This window comes from Schistocerca gregaria, chromosome 1 (assembly GCF_023897955.1).
Source record: "Schistocerca gregaria isolate iqSchGreg1 chromosome 1, iqSchGreg1.2, whole genome shotgun sequence".
In the NCBI taxonomy this organism is placed as follows: domain Eukaryota; kingdom Metazoa; phylum Arthropoda; class Insecta; order Orthoptera; family Acrididae; genus Schistocerca; species Schistocerca gregaria.
The window spans coordinates 1,141,714,921-1,141,730,134 of NC_064920.1; the positions used below are offsets into that span (position 1 = coordinate 1,141,714,921).

Genomic DNA, 15,214 nt, shown 5'->3' on the forward strand with positions numbered 1-15,214 from the left:
GAAGGGAAAGCAGAAAGATGGAAGGAGCATATAGAGGGTCCATACAAGGGCGATGTAGTTGAGGACAATATTATGGAAATGGAAGAAGATGTAGATGAAGATTAAATGGGAGATACGACACTGCGCGAAGAGTTTGACAGGGCACTGAATGACCTGAGTCGAAACAAGGCCCCGTGATTAGACAACATTCCATTAGAGCTACCGACGTCATTGGGAGAGCCATTCCTGACATAACTCTACCATCTGGTGAGCAAGATATATGAGACAGGCAAAATACCCTCAGACTTCAAGAAGAATATAATAATTCCAACCACAAAGAAAGCAGTTGTTGACAGATGTGAAAATTACCGAACTGTCAGTTTAATAAGTCACAGCTGCAAAATACTAACACAAATTCTTTACATAAGAAAGGAAAAACTGGTGCCGGCCGCGGTGGTCTCGCGGTTAAGGCGCTGAGTCAGGAACCGCGCGACTGCTACGGTCGCAGGTTCAAAATGGCTCTGAGCACTATGGGACTCAACTGCTGTGGTCATTAGTCCCCTAGAACGTAGAACTATTTAAACCTAACTAACCTAAGGACATCGCACACATCTATGCCCGAGGCAGGATTCGAATCTGCGACCTTAGCAGTCGCGCGGTTCCGGACTGAGCGCCTAGAACCGCTAGACCACCGCGGCCGGTCGCAGGTTCGAATCCTGCTTCGGGCATGGATATGTGTGATGTCCTTAGGTTAGTTAGATTTACGTAGTTCTAAGTTCTGGGGGACTGATGACCACAGATGTTAAGTCCCATAGTGCTCAGAACCATTTGAACCATTTTTTTGAAAAACTGGTAGAAAATGACCTCAGGGAAGATCAGTATGGATTCCGTAGAAATATTGGGACACGTAAGACAATACTGACCCTACGACTTTTCTTAGAAGAAAGATTAAGGAAAGTGAAACCTACTTTTCTACCATTTGTCAATTTAGAGAAAGCTTTTGACAATGTGGATTGGAATACTCTGTTTCAAATTCTAAAGGTGGCAGGGGTAAAATATAGGGAGCGAAATCCTATTTACAACTTGTACTGAAACCAGATAAGAGTTATAAAGAGTCGTGAGGCATGAAAGGGAAGCAGTGGTTGGGAAGGGACTGAGACAGATTTTAGCCTCTCCCCCGTTATTCAATCTGTATATTGAGCAAGCAGTAAAGGAAACAAAAGGAAAATCTGATGTAGGTATTAAACTCCATGTAGAACAAATAAAAACTTTGAGGTTCGCCGATGACATTGTAATTCTGTCAGGGAGAGCAAAGGACTTGGAAGAGCAGTTGAACGGAATGGACAGTATCTTGAAAGGAGGATATAATATGAACATTAACAAAAGCAAAACGAGGATAACGGAATGTAGTCGAATTAAGATGGGTGATGCTGAGGAAATTAGATTAGGAAATGAGGCAGTTAAAGTAGTAAATGAGTTTTGCTATTTGGGGAGCAAAATAACTGATGATGGTCGATGTAGAGAGGATATAAAATGGAGACTGGCAATGGCAAGGAAAGCGTTTCTGAAGAAGAGAAATTTGTTAACATCGAGTGTAGATTTAAGTGTGAGGAAGTCGTTTCTGAAAGAATTTGTATGGAGTGCAGCCATGTATGGAAGTGAAACATGGACGATAAATAGTTTGGACAAGAAGAGAATAGAAGCTTTCGAAATCTGGTGCTACAGAAGAACGATGAAGATTAGATTGGTAGATCACATAACTAACGAGTAGGTATTGAATAGAATTGGGGAGAAGAGGAGTTAGTGACACAACTTGACGAAAAGAAGGGACAGGTTGGTAGGACATGTTCTGAGGCGTCAAGGGATCACAAATTTAACAATGGAGGGCAGCGTGGAGGGTAAAAATCGTAGAGGGAGACCACGAGATGAACATACTAAGCGGATTCAGAAGGATGTAGGTTGAAGTAGGTGCAGGGAAATGAAGAAACTTGCACACGATAGGGTAGCATGGAGACCTGCATCAAACCAGACACAGGACTGAAGACCACAGCAGCAAGAACAACACCAACAGTAAATTTACCACAAAAATATGTGTAATAGGCTATAGTTGCAATGTTTTTAGTTTGCCTGCTGTCCACCGTTTCCTGTATACACTATAAGGTGTTTCAAAAAGGACTTTACAAGTTAAAAATTTCATATAAATTTCTTCAAAGAAGATACAGGGCTGGGTTTAGTGTTATTTTGAAGGGGGACACATCAAATTTTTCTCACCTTAAACTAAAAATGTTATATATTGCTTTCGTTGATTATTCTGCACACACAGCGTCGGAAGTCAGCTTCTTTCCAAACCCGTTGTAGCATTGTAGGTGCAGCTTGCTCAGTGGCGGCGAAAATTCTTGCTCTACGTTCAGGTAGAGTAGCCGGCACAGGAGGTACAAACATGATATCATTGATGAATCCCCCTTCCTCCCCCCCCCCCCCCCAAAAAAAAAACAAATAAAATAAAATCGAGTGGTGTCAGTTCTGGGGATCGTGGGGGCATCCAATTGATTCGTCACGACCAATCCATTATCCCAGAAAGCAGTTACTAAGAAAATCTCAGACGTCAACCAGGAAGTGGAGTGGTGCGCCCTTGCATGAACTACACACTTCGTTCTTGGTCATCTTCATCGATCTGTGGTATCAAAAATTGTTGTAACATATCCAGGTACGCTATCCAGTTGATCGTTCTCTCATGAAAATAAAGTGGTCGTACACTTCAATATTGCTCAATGCACAAAAAACATTCACTTTAGGGCTATCACGAACATGTTGCAATGTTTTATGTGGATTTTCACTGCCCCAAATACTAGAGTTGTGTGTGTTAACTTTGCCACTTGAGTGAAAAGTCGACTCGTCAGAAGCTACTATTTTGTCCAAGGAATGTTCAACCTCATGTAACCAATTTAACATATCCTCACGTACGTTCTTGCGAGAAATTTTATCGCTGTCCTTTATTGCTCGTACTATCGTCAATCTGTACGGTTTCAAGTGCTACACAGACGTCTGTTGGCGAGATGCATGCCGGGTCGAATTCGTAGTGCTGTTGACAAAACGTTGTCTCACTCGCTCAACTACGTCGCCAGATGTTATTGCACGACCTGATGATTTCCCATGTTATACCTAGCATACTGTTTCTACTAAACATTTATGCCACTTATAAGCCAACTTCAATTCTTCATTCCGAAACATACCGCCAGGACGCTCGGGCCCAGTGAAGGCAGCCATCTAGCGACCTACGGGACACCAAACTTTACGTATTTCACTTCAGCTTGACACTACAGTCACCTCCGAAGATACTATCTATTAAATCATATGAATTTTCAAAGTAGTAAAGTCCTTTTTGAAACACTCTACAGAGTCCTCAGGTTATCCTCTGGAACGGAGATGTCACGCTCGCTTCTCAAGTGGGTGTAGCAAAGGCCCAACAGAAATATTTGACACACGACCTTCTTTGTAATGAGTATTTGATACATCTGCATGAGAACGGAGCTTGACTACAGTTTGTTACTGGATGGCCTAAGAATGTACTAGTGACCGAAACCGGTAGCTAGGAAGCAAAATAAAAACTTGCAATTAAATACTGAAAAATAATTTTTTCTGTGTTGGTCACTGATGCAACCGACAATGTGTAGGGAATATGTACACTTATCATGGTACAAATACAGTATGTAGTGCTGCATCCCAAATTTTCGACCATTTTCAGTGTCAGATACTCAAAGTAACAATAAACTGTTGTGCGCGCTTGAGTGTTATGTACTGTACGTTTCGATAAATTTCCAACAGTTATGAGTTTCCTGCCGTCGGAAAAATATTACGTTGCTCAACTACAGCGGATTATGATTCCAACTGAACGTTATTGTCTAAAAAATGTGCAGCAAATAAGTTCAACTTACACAATTAATTTTGTTGTTCACGACAAGCAAACATTTTCAAATACAAAAAGTGTAGAAGTCAATATGAGTAAACTTTTTCAATGTCGAAGAAACTGAAGAAAGAGCTATATTTAATTTAGCTGGTGTAACTGCTAAATTTATTTCAAATGCTTCTTGAAAATTTTTAAAGAATGTCTTGTAAAACAATAAAGTCGTTTCCTTTTCAGAAGAAGAAGGAGGAACATTGTAGGTTAACGTCCTGTCGACATCTACATCATTAAAGTCGTAACACAAGCTCGGATCATTACAAAGATGAGAGTGGATACTTTCCGCGCCTTCTCAAAGGAACCATCCAAGCAATTGTTTGGAATGATTTAGGAAAATCACTAAGAACATAAATTTGGACAGCCAGAAACGGATTTGACCTGTCGCCCTGCAGAATTCGAGTGCAGTGTGCTAATCACTGCGCCGCGTCGCCCGGTTTGCTTTTCACGGAGTAAACTGTTTGGCTAAGTACTGCCAACATTTCGAGCAAATACGCAAATGAGCAGGTTACAGTACACTACACAGTTACGTATTTCGGTGCAGTGAAATGAGATAGATATGAACAATTGACACTGAATGCTTACCTGGTTGCTATATGGTTACAATAACAAAGTGATGAATTATACTGTACGTCAGTAATCTATACGCCTGATGACTGACTTTGGAACATACTAAATGGCGCAAGAACCATGGCCGACTGAAATATGACTTACAGTTTTTCATGCTTGTGATCACGTTTTATGAGCGTTAACATCCTGCTTTTCTAGGAAACACCTACTGCCCAATAACGATATTAAATTTCGAACTTTTGTAGTGTGAATGACTGCGCCCAGTGCCAGATTCATTTAGTTTAGGTGACAGAGCAGTTTACGTTTAAACAGTAGCTGACATTGTCGTACAGTAGTTACAGTAAAGAAAAAGTTACAAAAGTTTTATCGCTCCAGTTATTCGCACCTGTATTTTAAACCAACGATTTCAATGAAAACAGCTCTGTCACAGTTACAGAAAATATATGTGCGGTTTTTAATCGAAGCGTAAATTTTCACAAGTGAAATAAGAGTCAATACGCAAGTTTTTGTGCACTACTGATTAGTTCCCGCGCGGTATTTGCGTTCCAATAAATATACAAATCATGGTAGTGAGACTCTGACATCTCGAAACTCCTGACTGGACGGAAAAGAAATTTTGAATGAAACTGAAAACGCTAATCGTCAGTAAAATGCAGTACATTGATACAAATACAGGATGTAAACGGTATAAGCTGCTAAAAAAGTCCTGCTAGTAAAACGCAAGGAATTGATTTAAAACATGTAGTAACATGTTGTTCCATTTCCAACAGATGTCCCAGGATAAAACAAAAACAGTTCATCTCCGGATTGTTTTTTTCTAAGTAGGCGCACGAATTAGAGGTGACTCGTGGAAACGTTATGCATGATAGACTGGTAGACTTCATTAATCAGGATCAAAGCACAACGGGGTGCCTGCTCCACGCCTCCCCCGACACAGCTACACTTAGTAAACAATCGGTTCGTGTTATTTACCGCTGCGTGTATTGAGATCGCGATCGTTAGCCTCAAACACGTAGGCAAAACACCCTGCATGGTTGTTGAGTCACTGTAATACGCCAACTGTAGGTAGTCGTCGAGTTACAGTACCTGTGCAGACGTTATTGCGTCTCTGTTAAACTGCAGGATGGAAGGGGGATTTACTATCATTGAACTATTCGATATCCATTTAGTACATAGCGAGGCAAAAGGTGTAGCGAGGGCAGCTGTACGAATTTGTCAAGAACGCTTCCCATAACAAGATTTCCTGCACGATCGATATTTGTTGCTTTTTACCACAGACCTGTATCAGCATAATTCTCTACTTTTACTCGATTACTTTGCAATTCATTCGTAATGAAGCAAAGTAGTTATCTCTACCTTTTTGCATTTAATTCTGAATGTCATACGTATTGTCTGTTCTGATATGGTTTCGTTTTAACTATTAAATAAGTCATGACAGAACACAGCTCACAATTACTTGTTTAATTTGTATAGACTGAGAGATAGTGGCTCTTTACGACCCTCTTCAGAAGGCAGAGGCCTAAAACGTAAAGAACATTCATTGTAAACTGGAGAAAAAATTCTGGACAGCATCCACAAAGATCCTACTCAACGTACTCGAAGCATCGCCCGCCATGTGGGTGTATCGCATAATGTCGTTCATCGCTCTTTGAAAAAGGAACGTCTACTTCCTTATCACTTTCAGCGCGTACAAGAGTTGGTAGAGCAAGATTACCCTCCGTGCCGAGAATGCTCAGCGTGGTTTATATTACAAAGTGCGCGGCATGATTTTGTAAACCAAATACTCGGCACAAATGAAGTGTGTTTTACTAGCGACGGGAAAACTAATTTCCGCAACATGTCGAATACATGTAGTCCGCGCCATTTAGTAGCAACATATTTTCAGCGAGGCTTTTCCCCTAAATGTATGATTACATTATTGGAACTTACGTTTTACCTGCACGGTTGACTGGTAAGAATTTCATAAGCTTTCTATAGGAGACATTGTTACCAACTACATTAGAAAATGCTCCGTTAGCCGTATATCGTAACATGTTGTTCCTCTACGATGGGGCTCCATGTTGGTAACAGAGTACGAAGGATTTTGAATCGATTTCTAGGGCGATGGATAAGACGTTTTAGCGGACGTCGATGGCCAGCACTCAGTCCTGATTTAAATCCAATAGATTTTTACTTTTAGGGCCATATTAAGGAACTTATTTATGCTCGGCACGCAAGGTAATCTAGCTTCTCCGCCCGCTGAGGTCGAGCGGTTCTAAGCGCTCCAGTCCACTACGGTCGCAGGTTCGAACCCTGCCTCGGGCATGGATGTGTGTGATGTCCTTAGTCTGGGGGACTGATGACCTCCGATAGTAAGTCCCGTAGTGCTTACAGCCATTTGAACCATTTGTATTCTGACTTCAGCTACCAGAGACTGTGGACATATATGTGTCAGTTGCTTTTGCGTGAGTGAGTGTGTGTGTGTGTGTGTGTGTGTGTGTTCTACTTATGACAAAGGCCTTGTTGGTCGGAAGTTTATTTTGTGACATTCTTTTTGTTGTGCCTATCTGCGACTCTACTGCATCCCCGCGTATGTTGAGTAGCAACCATCCTTTTCATAATATTGCAGTAAGTAAATAATGTGGACGAACTTACGCAGAGGAATTTCGATGCTGTCAGTACGATAAAGGCAAATGTGCGTGTCTGTGGACGAGTGGGACGAAATTAGGTTCGTCGTAAAGAAGCTTGTGTCGAATCGAATGGTGGTTATTTTGAACGCTTACTGTAGTATTGGTGTAACAGGAATCAAAGTAATGTATATTGTTGCAGGAAAAGAGAAAAATTTGAATTTCATTTTCGTTTTGGTATTGTTGTAAAAACCGGAAACAGTTGATTGTAATTAATGTACGAATAATCATGAGGTAATTGGTTGATTTTGTACGAAGGGAAACAAATTTTATTTGATGTTAGCTTTTATTTACTACCACGACCTTCGTTATGGTAGTCTTGTAAAAGAAAAACGTCTGGTTGTACTTAATTCATTGTTTCCGTAAAACGAATTACACGTTCTTGGCAAGCCAACTACTGTTTAAACTGCGTCTTTCGGTAGTGTCTAGGTGCAGCGCCACGCCGTTGTAAACGTGCAATGTTTGCATTGCTCTCGTTCGTCCGTTGGCTTTCTGTGACCGCCGCGTCGATGTCGGTAATAAACAAGCAATGTCGGGTCCCCATGTCAGTTGACAACGTAAATAGGAATATCTCTACTGTCATATCTACAAATGTCTGTCTTTTAGGAATACCAAAATGAAAAACGTGATACAATATTTTATTAGACTTTTTGTCAAGCCCACCGACAGCCTGTATTATTTTGGCACTAGGGGACTGATGACCTCAGATGTTAAGTCCCATAGTGCTTGGAGGAATTTGAACCATTTGAAGTTTTACATTCTGCAGACGACGGTAAATACGTATATAGAGGAATCAATATAAAACAATTTTTAAATAGGAACTTACGGTCTTAGAACTAATGTTGAGCGAGGAAAAGCTTGTAATGTCAGGAAAGCAAGGACAATCAATACCCATGCGCCATAAATTCAGCAAAGATAATGCGCTCTTTGTGTGTACGTACAGCTACTTTTTATTCAGGAGAGTTCCGCCTGCGGTGGTGCCGTTATGGCCTTTTGTAAGAGCTGCGTCATAGGTACGTGTGCTTTCCATTCGCGCGCCCTGAGGCAAATGGGTTGTTTGCATTGCAGAACTGTTAAGGGCTGATAGTGCATACTGAGGCGTTACCGGAGGGAACATTCAGTGTTTGTCACACGAACAGAACATTGTGAAATGGAAAGGTGCGCACTTGCAGAACTACGAGAAATGCATTTCATTTATGGCTGAACCACTGGCAAGCGCACGAAGCTCAATATCCTTACAGACACCACCCACAACCTGCAACGTTACAAAAAGTGCACATCCGACTCGGGATCGCCTACGACGTAATCGAACAGTCCATGGGGAAGAAGATGCATGTGTGGAAGAACAACCATCAACAAGCACACACGCCATGTTATGTCTTAAAGTAGTGTTGGGCCCGTCCTACATGATAACTAGTTTTAACTTCATCATCAACGGTGAGTTTGGTGTTTGGGCGAGGGTGATTTCCAACAAAAAGTTTGATTCTGTGAACGGATCGTTCAGCGTTGTGAGAATGAGCCAAACCTTCTGAGGGATCTATTGTTCATAAATGAGGAACAGTTCACCAGGGCCATCAGTTGTCAGAACAACCAGACCTGGGTGCGTCACAGTCCTTCCGTCCCATTAGTGAGGTACAAGGTCTTCGTCGAACAAATGCTGTACCAGGATTCCCCACTTTGGCTACGTTCAGATTTAACGTAAGTCGACTTAGGAAGAAATATCAAAAGATTTCAGATGACGAACGGTTCAGCGCATTACTACCTCGCAATTTTTTTCAGTTTCCAGTTTCTTGCAAGCGGTTGTTAAGAGGCGAGGTTACACTACTTATACAAAATTGGGAAATAGACTATGTATGGGATAATTCGTCAAGTATTTTGAGCTGTCAGGATGAAATTAAAAGATATTGTGAGACTAACAGCAGATGAAGGAAAACGGATTGATACAGTAATTCTCTGGAATTTCACTACTACGCAGTATTTCCTAATTGGCTCGAAGGTTTCGATGGTAAATATTCAACTGCTTATACTTCACTTACATACATTTATGTCTCTTCTAGTATAGGCGCTATGTGACTTTGTTGCTCTGCCTGAGTAGAAATTTGCGCTTATGAAAAAAAAAAAGACGGCTGCTGAGGATTTATCAGGTATTCCAGTTTATACGAAGAACGCACCGGAAAATCTTAGTATGCAGCGAAAAAAAGACCTTTAACAGAAAAACCACTACATGCTCACTTCTCACATGACCGTAGGTGACGAAACCATTTGATGTGATGGGACATGCTGTGGAAAGTACCTGACTTATGAAAAAAGGGTATTTAACTGCCAGCTACTTTTGGTGTAGAGCATAATGAGTGCAGAATATTACATACACATGAGATTGTGCCGAATACATTGTAAATGCTATTACAGTACCTCAAAACTATGTTGGTATGAGGGATGTATTGAAACACGAAGACTTCTTAGAAAGAAATTTCACAAATTCTACCCACATTGAATGAACCATTTCTTCATCAGATAACTTTCAGGCTGGATTTACCAACTATTTTGTTAATGAAAATAGAGTTCAACATTCAGACCTATGGTATGAACGGAAGTGTACTTGCTAACAATAAATTTTTCTTACATTTCTTTATAAAGACATTTCCCTCATATAACACCCCAAATATAGAGCCCCTAATGACATCCCATTTGACAGCAAAAGATACGAATATCATTTACCCTGACCTTGACCCGTAGCCACTGGCAACAAAATATTAACACTATTGAAAGTTTGACAAACAGAAATATTAGGGAGCTAACAAAATCTATTCCACGGGAAGAACTAAATGATAGACTTATCACATGATCACTTAATCTTCAAAGCTTGAAACTCTAAATAAAGAATACAAAATATATGCTTTACGAAGGTTAAAACCCAGAGGAGCTAAAGTGATCAGAGATAACATTCATCCAAGAAAAGAGTTGTAGCCGCATCGAGCTGTAAGTTCGCTGTGACTACAATGAAAAAACTCAATGGAAATGTTAATTCACTCTCTTGTAGACATCGCGATAGAAGCACGCTTATTGAACGATACTAAATTGTTTCAGACCGATCTGGCAACTTAAAGTTTTTCAAGTATCGTCTTGACGTATTAGTCAATGTCATGAAGAAACGTGATAGAACAAAAAATGGTTCAAATGGCTCTGAGCACTATGGGACTGAACTTCTGAGGTCATCAGTCCCTAGAACTTTGAACTACTTAAACCTAACTAACCTAAGGACATCACACACATCCATGCCCGAGGCAGGATTCGAACCTGCGACCGAAGCGGTCGCGCGGTTAAAGACTGAAGCGCCTAGAACCGCTCGGCCACTCGCCCGCCATGATAGAACATTTACCGTTTAGCCAGACAACGGAACAGATATTATACGTGAGGGAATAGTAACTCGTGTGATACTTAATCAATTCTGATTCGTGATCTGTAATCGTCACGAACATTGAAGGACACAGCAATGTACCAAACGCCGACATTAACTCTACAAACAGACTAGAGTAGGAAACATATACACGAAATCATGAAAAATTCGCAAGGACGCCGTGTTGTCAGAAGGTGTAGTCAATGTCAGAATTGCTGATCTAAGTCGTAGCTTCCGTTACTTGAATGACAGATCGGTGTGCTTTCCAATGCAGTGGTTAAATAATTCAGAAGTTCAATAACCTCAGTTATAACTTTAATACTTCGTGTCGTCTACATAATTTAATTAAACACTGTATTACGACGTTTTCTGTACGTTATGTAGCGAATACATTATCTCTGGATTTATGACGTAGGGATTGTTGAATTAGCGCCGCAGCAACACATTAACGACGCTTTAATACTCCACAAATCAACATCCTCGCATGACTATAATGTGGTATTGGCTTGAATGGTGGAACTTATAATTCTAGATATCATATTACCTACATCTGAATAGTCATTCCCAAACCGGGCATAAAAACTACTGTTATCAAGCTCGCATAAGCGTATAAGAACGTCGCAAACACGCGAATGAGATTTGGGTTATTGTTTCAGATAAAGGGAGTTGTTGCGGTACCAAATTGTCCAGTCGCTGTGTGTAGTAGTAAAGAAGACAGACATCCTTCGAATACCATTGCTTCAATTATAAGCGAGGGCCGCTTATACATTTCGGCGTTCTACTCCATCGGTACGCGGATATCTGTTAAAGGAAGATAGTATCTGAAACTAAACAAAGCGAGGAGTTTGTTGTAGAAGTTTGTTATAGAAGATCAGAGTTATCGCGATCGACGGACACCGACCTGTGTCAGTCAGACCTGAACAACCACACCCATAGAGCCGTCACACACACACACACACACACACACACACACACACACACACACACCACACTCAGAAAAAAGCAAAACTAGTTGTATATAAGCTCACCGTGTCAAAATTTTATTCTTATCGAATTCTAGTCAATTACCAGCTTGAGGTCAATGTTCTCGCCTTGGTTTTCATTCACTTTTCGCTACGTCCGTCAAAGAAGAATTACATAAACACCCAGAAAATTCGTCTTCTCACGACGTTAACACGCGATCAACTAAACAGCACACGGTCTCCATCTGTCTTCATAACCGAGCGACAGCGAGCTTGTGCCCGCGTCTGCGTTAATGCGTCAACGAGCCTTAACTAGAGCTCTTATGGTCGATTATGAATTGGTGTTAGATGTCTGAACGCGTGAACTGAAAACGAGAGTCACATTTCTGTCACTTGCGAATAAAACTAGGAGCACATGCGCCCTTTTCTGTGCAAGTACGTGAAGTACCCAGTGCTACATACCTCAAACGTTGGATCGAAAGAAGAGGTCCAACTGCAGGGCAACCTGACTCCACTGACCCGAATTCTATTGATATCCTTTTTTGGGGAAGTTTTTCAAAAGAGATGTTTGCCTAACACCAGCTCCAAACGAAGAAAGTCTTCCCGCCAGGATACTTTCAGCGTCTGATGGAGTTTGTGCGACTCCCGGTGTACCTGGCAGAGTGAGCCAGAAATTTCTGCGAGGATGTTACGCCTATAATAAATGTGGTGGACAACATATTCAACAATTTCTGTAATGTACAACACAGTTGAGAAAACAGTACTTTATCTTTCCCGAAATTAGGAAGCGTGTGCATTTAACCTGACTTCTATGGATTTCACTGCCTCAGGACTACTTCCAAGATCATAAGTTTCAGTTCCAGGGTTGCAATATTTCATTGTTATGTGCATTTTTATACATGTGCAATTAAAAGTCCTACAATATTTTTTTTTAAAAAAGAAATTGAACGTCTCATTCTCCTGACTCGTCTGTAAATAATCCTTAACATACGAGAGAGCGTATTACTGGTTAAATATGAGGCACAGCAAGCACTGTCAAGAATTGTAAGCGTTGCATTAAGAATATTAATGAAAATTTAAAATATAAGACTAGCTGATGTTTACGCTTGTTAGTGTAGTTAACTGGCACGTGTCTTAATTAAGTTTCCTTTTCTTTTGTATTTTTGGGATGCAGAAAGAGATACATTTTGTATAAACTGTCTACGAGTCGTATCTCCAGTGACCAATTCAAATGAAATCTAAAAATATCTTGCGTTTTTTTCCTCACTGCATACTAAATCAGGAAACTTACAAATGCAAGGGAAGACCGGTGGGCACTCAGAGGGAGGAGACCTTGAAACGCTGCTCAGGACACAGCGGCGTAGCGGTTAATAATAATGACAGTGAAAGTCACGTGACTGATGGTTTTCGAAACGTTCTGTTCGGGCAATCGCAGAGGCTTCCATTCATTTCATCGGCTGACTCCGTCTTCCTGGCGCACCGTATTCTATCACTGTTGGTTACTGACAATGAGGCGTTCACATACTCATTTCTTAATTTCCATGTACTCGACCGCTTCTGAAGCGAATAGGCGATATGTTATGAACTGTCACCAGTGCACAGAAGTAGGAAATCTGATATACCAATGACTGAGAGCGTGCTTTTTCTTACAGAAGATCTTACACAGCCGTGATAACTGACTGAATTTATGCCTTATGAGTCATTCAATGCATAAATACCACCTTCCCCGTTTCCTAAGTGCACGTGCCTTAAATTTCGCTAAAATTGGAGCTAGACTAAATTCGATATTTTCTCGAGATGTAACTGGCTACTACAGCAATTATTAGGTCAACCCGAAAAAAAGTCTGTGATAGATTCCAACCAATGCCATATGCATAGTGATTACTTAGCAGCTGATCTGTTACAATACCATGACTAACAGCAGATATTATTTCTGTATGGCATCCACGCAAAATGATATTCTCTATTCCATTACAAACGTTTTCGATGCAATCGCAAACCTAATTAGATGTTGTATACGTTTTTCCTTTACAAGACGTCACGATGGAGTTGAACAAATACTTTTCGAAAGTACGGAAACAACAAATAAAAATAGTTTTTCCTTTTCGTGACATTAAGAATATCATATTTGACGAGAGCGAACGAAGCTTTCCCTAACTACACGTATTTTCATGGCGCATTCCGATTTCCAAGGAGTACAAAGATTGAATCCAGGCCTCTCCCAAGTCTTTTAGGATGGTACAAATGTAACAGCTGCATCGAATTTTTGTTTGAGATAAAGAGAATTTTTTTTCGGCTGAGTATCACAATGCCCTATTGTAGCATTTACATTAATGCAAGGGGATATTTTCATTTGTAAATATCATACTTAGAATAACAGGGTTCTAAAGCCAATTCTGAAATGAAATAAAGTGATGGTCTGGTATTATTGGCCGGGAGGCCTGTTAAGACTCCTTCACCAAAAATTATACTGTGTGTGAAAATTTTGTGTTTGCTTGTGCAAAGGAACAAGTATTTGATATTTTGACTCAGGTTCAAATAGCCCATATTCCAATATTTATACTATGTGTAGAAACAAATGATAGCGCTGCCTTCAGTTTCTTCGAAGGCTGCTAGATGATGCTTGGCAGTTCACTTTTGTCTTTTATCATCCTGATATTGTCATGTAAGCATCGTTCTCTGTAGCTCTGAATAATTTCTAATATTGTCAACTAACATTTACTCAAAATGTGTTTAAATACTTTATTACAATATCGGTTCACATATCTTAATAATCATTTTACTGTCTCCATTTTTCGGCTTTTTGTGAGAGAGACGCAACATTTCGAAGTGACGCCGATTCGTCATTGGCGTGATTTTGTTACAAAAATGAAAACACTTCATACGCAACGATCGCAGTGAAGACACTTATATTGTTCCAAGACAACTGATTTCAACAATCTCATGATGCCATCATCTGATCTTACCGAACGTGTTATAAAATTGCCATGTTACATTACAAAAAGTCTAAACATAAAAAGCTTTCATGTAATTATTTCCAGAAGATCAGATGATGGCTGCATAATACTGTTGAAACCGGTCATCGTGGAACAATAAAAGTGTTTGCGCTGCGATCGTGGCGTACGAAGTGTGTTCGTTTACAACCATACTGAGCGCCCCACAGCACAGCATCTATATCTTACTTCGTTACTAGCTTTCAGTATGTGTTTTGCCTTGTCTTACAAACTGAACCTCCAGTCATTCGCAGAATAAGTTTGAGAATTTTAACTAATTACACAGCATAGCTGTCACCTCGTGAGATGCAACTGACTTTCAAAAATTCCATCGGTCCATGCACTGCTCACGACTCCAATCTGGAATAACTACGACATGTATTACTTCACTGCTTCGATACTTATTAATCGAAGGTGGAAGTCAACTCATAGACTCCCATCTGTGTCTTTCCGACCGTCTGGTGCAAATCTTTTTTAATAGACGCCGCTTGGGCGATTTGCGCGTAGAGTGAAAACAACCTCCTTCCTGATGATGCTCAGTAGCAGAGGAGGTCTCACTGCTGAGGCAACACTGTGTACTGCACGAGATGATGATATTTGGTTTGCGTGGCGCTCAACAGCGCGGTTATCAGCACCCGTACAAATTCCCATTTTTTTCACTATTTAGGTTCGCCACTTTCCCGAAAGGT

The 15,214-nt window shown here is 40.6% G+C and overlaps 1 protein-coding gene across 1 annotated transcript in view; it reads left to right on the forward strand.

The window, feature by feature from the left end:
* Nucleotides 1-15,214, forward strand: part of LOC126293380 (uncharacterized) — a 91,852-nt gene that overhangs the window by 60,575 nt on the left and 16,063 nt on the right. The gene's annotated exons all lie outside the window — the stretch shown is intronic.